At 39.2% G+C, this 5,265-nt stretch overlaps 1 pseudogene; it reads left to right on the forward strand.

Annotated features, from left to right (window-relative positions):
- Positions 1-3,901: 3,901 nt before the first annotated feature.
- LOC132508416 (GSK3B-interacting protein-like) lies at positions 3,902-4,328 on the forward strand (annotated as a pseudogene).
- Positions 4,329-5,265: the final 937 nt, after the last annotated feature.

Raw genomic sequence — 5,265 nt, forward strand, 5'->3', positions numbered from 1 at the left:
ATAAGTGATTGAAAATAAAGACCACTCTTCATTCTTCCCATCTGAAACAAGGTTCCTCGACAAATGAGCTTACAGATCATCAAAAAAAGAATGTAGAATAGTTTTATAGGGGGAAAACCCAAAACCATGATTTTGGGCTACTTCTCCATACAAATTACTAGGGGATAATTTTACTCTTCCTAATCTGGTTGCAGCCCCCTGTCCCTACTGCACTGTCTGGACCTCCTTCCCTTCACTTTTTACCCTCCCTCTGAGCTATTGAATTACTGGGTTCTTTACCTAGTCCCAAGATAGGGAAGAATATCACCTATTGCATTACTTAGTGTTACTACAGAGTGATGGTGGTCTCGTGGCTCTTAAAGATAAGAATAATTTGTTATTTAGTTTCTTTTTAAAACAGTGTTTTAAAATCACTAGTGTTAATCTTTCATCTATGTTAAATGGAAATATTAATGTGTTATATAAGCGCACTTCTAAGTTACAAATTTTATAACAGTTTTATATGTAGAAATTCACCACCTGTGTTTATTTGGTATTCCTATTTAAAGAATTTCTTTTTAAAAATTGCTAAGCCACATGATGCAGAGGCAATGCTGTACAGAGAGCCACTGAGTAATTATCAAGGAATAATAGCTCCTTTTACATGAACTGTCTTTCTGGACTTGAGAAAAGAATGGGACTTTGTTGAGAGGCCAATCTAACAAATGCTATTCATATAGCCTTAGCTGTTTGTGTAGGTTATAACCAGAATTAAAGGAAATTTCATGAATAAAATTGCATCTTCTTATTAAGACTTCAAATTATGTTGGACAATTACCTCTAATTTATTTAAAATAAGAGTGAAGTTTTGCATAAATTCTGCATGCAGCACCACTAGCTTACTTTTGTTCCTTGTTATAAGCAAGGATATTTGAAAATTGTAGCTGAATGCTATCAAAATGACAAATTTTCCTCCAGTGTGAATTGAGGTTAATTCTCTAATTCTTTGAATTTTTTATACGACACAGTGTGTTCTTAACTAAGATAAAGCTAAGAGTCTTTAGAGCTAATAGGGAAATTAGAGTTTAGTCCTGTCTTCTCCTTTTGAAGAACATGCATCTGAGGTTGGTGGCACATCTGGGGTATCCCGGGTAGACCAGTAGACTCAAATCCCAGGAAGCAGGAGCAAGTTCCACACTCTTCCCTTCGCGTGTGTCCTCCATGGTTGCTGAAGAGTTCCTTCTGCTCATTTCCTTTATTTTCCATTTCATTGCCTCTGCCCACGCTGAAGTTTTCATCATCATTGTTGGATGTAGTTTAGTCCTTTATATTATGTGGCACCATGTCAAGAGCACAGTAAAGATTGTACCGATTTGTTACCAAAAATAACAAGTTTATCTTTATTCTGTCTAAAAAGACAACTAAACTATCACTAAATGCCAGGACTCTCTTTAAAGAAAACCACTTTGTGATGTAATGGAATAGCTACTCAGCAAATGGTTTTTGAGTTAATGAATGAATATAACATTCTTTTAAAATTTTCTTTTTGAAAGAGTATGAAGTGGTTTGCCTATATATTTCTAGTTAAACTCATTCTCCATGGTATTTCCAGCTATCCTTTCAAAATGTGTTTCTGGTTATACCATTGCTCTCTGTATATACCTTCCACTGTTCCAATGAGTAGAGTCTGAATACTTCAGGACGGCATAAGCAACATTTTATACAGCGGCATAGGACAGTGGTAGACCGCACACTCTGGGTGAATACCTAGAAAATCAAGGCTGGATCAACACGAAGTTGGGACAATTATTGAAGTGTAGTTAGATTTCACTTACTTCTTTAGTAGTTTTTTAAATAAAAAGCTATATAGTTGTGACTAGTACTCTTTTCCAGTGCATTTACAATGTGATCTCAGACCAAAGTCCAGTTTGTATTGGAATTTGTTTTAAAAGACACAATACATGTCGCTTGCAAACTTGTATGAGCTATTGTTTTATTTCTTGAGAGTGTCTGAATCTTTAGCTGAACAAATGTCAGAATTTGTCAATTCTCTCTAAAGCGGGAAAAATAAAACAAAACAACAACAATAACAGTTAAAACAGAGGGATGAACTTGAAGTTATATCTAGATCTGGGAGGGGTTAGTATATATGAAAAATATTCTCACAAAGAAGTATTTTAAAAAATTTAAAATCTGGTCATATTGGTATCTTTTTCAGTGATAATTAGTTTTCTTGACAGTATAAGATTTGATTGGCTTTTTATTGAATTTTCTGCCTGATTCTATATAGCTGAAATATACCCTGCTCGATCTTTAATCATTGTTTTCTTTAGTTTAATAGTTGGGTACCATTATATGAATACTCATTTTCTTCTGTTGACTTTGTGGGTAGATGTTCTCAGATTTCTCTGAGTCTAATGGAAGATGAAAGATATTCTTTTCTCTCCTTTCATGAAGCCTTTGGCGTCATCCTTCCATAGATTAGGATATCAGACTCCACTTCTAAGGTTTTTATACTGGAAGATGCTAAAAAATAACGCACAGACGTATAGATAATTGAGAAGATGGCCAAATCCCCTGACCTGGGCTGAGAACAAACACCCCTCCTCAAACCCCTTAGTTGTTTGATGCCCCTGTGAGCAATTCCGTTGAGTCCTATGACATATATTGAAGAGATAGCATTAAAACCATACTTCTAACATCATACCTATATTTCCATTATCATCATATTATACCCTTATTATAGGAAATGTTCTCTTTTTTACTTAGATACTTGAATTACACTAGAATCATAAGAAATATGTCTGATAAAATATACGCTATATAGAGTAAAAAGCAGAGGTTTCTCTAATTTCTAGAAAAATAGAAATAGAACTCGCCTCTATGAAATCAAAGAAAAACACTCTGTTGCCCCATAAAGCCACATTCTGTGAAGCAAGGTCAGCTAAATAAACGGTCTCAGATGGATGATCTGGAAATCATTCTGTTCTCTCTCTTTACCTGGATCCCTTTTCCCCTTCCAACTCTGTTCCCCCTGGCTCTGGGGCAAACCTAACATTTATGGGTCCAAATATCGGTAGTCCCTGGGAAGTATGGTGGTAGCTGGCCCCAAACCCATAGAACGTACAACGTCAGGAGTGAACTCTAATGTGAACTCTGGACTGTAGGTGATAACGAGGTGTCAGTGTACGTTCGTCAGCTGTAGGAAATGTGCCACCCTGGTGAGGGATGTTGATAATAGGGGGAGTTGTGCGTGTGTGGAGGCAGAGGGTATAAACGGGAAATCTCTCTACCTTCTGCTTCATTTTGCTATGAACCTAAAGCAGCTCTAAAAAATAAAATCTATTTAAAGAAAATGAGGCCAAGGCCCTAGGTCCTGGCCCTGCTGTGAACTGTTGTAGAATGTCAACAGGTTAACACTTGGGGTTCTCCCTCCTAACATCTCCCGTGGAATTGGCTAACCACCTATTTCGGAAAGGCAAGCAACAGAATGCCTCTTAGAATGCTGAGAATAAATGTTTAACAAAATTATTCTTTTTCAGGGGGTGACTCTTGTCTTTCTTCTTGGCTGAATGTTCCTTAAGGGCACAGACCACACCTTATACTTAGACTTACGCATCTCAATGGAATCTGTTCCGCAGGAATTTGCGTTGGTACAAGGTAGCTATTATCTTGGTTAGAGTTGCAAGTGTCCAGAAAATCTGTATCCCTTGAATTAAAATAAATAAATGGCCAGATGCCTGGGGAGGGAGTAAGAGGAGGACTCGGCTGTGTGCAGACTTGTGCCTGAGGTGGCAGGAGTAAGACGGTAGTGTTCCCGCGTCACGCGCCTCTCAGAGCCGAAAGAGGGCGCAGCCGCAGCCACTCCACCTGCTGAAAAGATCACCGAACTTGAAGTCAGAGGGCTTAGGTCAAAGATTTTTGCAGAATGGAAACAGACTGTAATCCCATGGAGCTGAGCAGCGTGCCAGGATTTGAAGAAGATGCAGAGCTTAATGGCTTTGAAGGATCTGATATGAAAGACATGAGGCTGGAAGCTGAAGGAGTTGTAAATGATGTTCTCTTTGCAGTTAACACCATGTTTGTCTCAAAAACCCTGTGCTGTGCAGACGATGTGGCCTATATCAATGTGGAAACAAGACAAAGGGATAGATACTGTCTGGAGTTCACTGCAGCAGGGCTCGGGGTGGTAGGTTGTGCTTTCGACCAGGTGGACGATCATTTACAGACTCCCTCCCATGAAACAGTCTACTCCTTGCTGGATGCGCTCAGCGCCGCCTACCGGGAAGCAGTTGGAAATGCAGTCCTTCAAAGACTTGAAACTGAAAAGGGATGGACAGTCACGATAAGTTCTTTCCTGTTAGAGGGGCTGTTGATGGTACACATGTTGACATAAAGCTTGAAATTCTTGCAGATGGTCATAGTAGAGAATGCATCTTTGATTTTGTGTCTTTATCATTTTTTGCTTCACATTTAGGCTTTTGATTGAGAACTTTATTGACTAACAAATTGTGTTTCTCAGTTTCTGATTCGTTAAGGAAATCCTGAGCCCATTGCTGTGATGCCATCATTAAGACATTTAAATTTCTTCATATTAGTATCTCTGGCATTCTGAAAACCTAATCAGTACTTCATTCTCTTATTACAGGACTTTGATGCTGCCAGCACTTTCTTTCACATAGAAAATTCTAGATTTGCATGGTCATATAGGAAATAAACTAACTTCAAACTTTGATTCAGCTTGCTAAATCAGGGGTTTACTGCCAGCTTGGGCTGACTTTGTAGTAATTATTTTGCTACTAGCCTTACTGGAAACAAATTATCAACTAGTTTCCCCTGCACAAGTTTTGAAATTCACTGCTTCATTTAATCTACTTATATTATTAATATGGACTGATAAAAATGAATTAAGTATATATTATGTAGTTAGTGTTACATGAAAAACAGGTACTCAGGGGGCTTCCCGGGTGGCACAGTGGTTAAGAATCCGCCTGCCAATGCACTGGACACGGGTTCGAGCGTTGGGGAAGATTCCACGTGCCGCGGAGCAACTAAGCCCATGCGCCAGAACTACTGAGCCCGCGTGCTGCAACTACTGAGCCTGCGTGCTGCAACTACTGAAGCCTGCGTGCCTAGAGCCCGTGCTCTGCAGCAAGAGAAGCCACCGCAATGAGAAGCCCATGCACCGCAACGAAGAGTAGCCCCCGCTGGTCGCAACTAGAGAAAGCCCGCGCGCAGCAACAAAGACCCAACGCAGCCAAAAATAAATAAATAAATAAAATAGAA

The sequence above is a fragment of the Lagenorhynchus albirostris genome, chromosome 17 (genome assembly GCF_949774975.1).
Source record: "Lagenorhynchus albirostris chromosome 17, mLagAlb1.1, whole genome shotgun sequence".
NCBI classification, from domain to species: Eukaryota; Metazoa; Chordata; class Mammalia; order Artiodactyla; family Delphinidae; genus Lagenorhynchus; species Lagenorhynchus albirostris.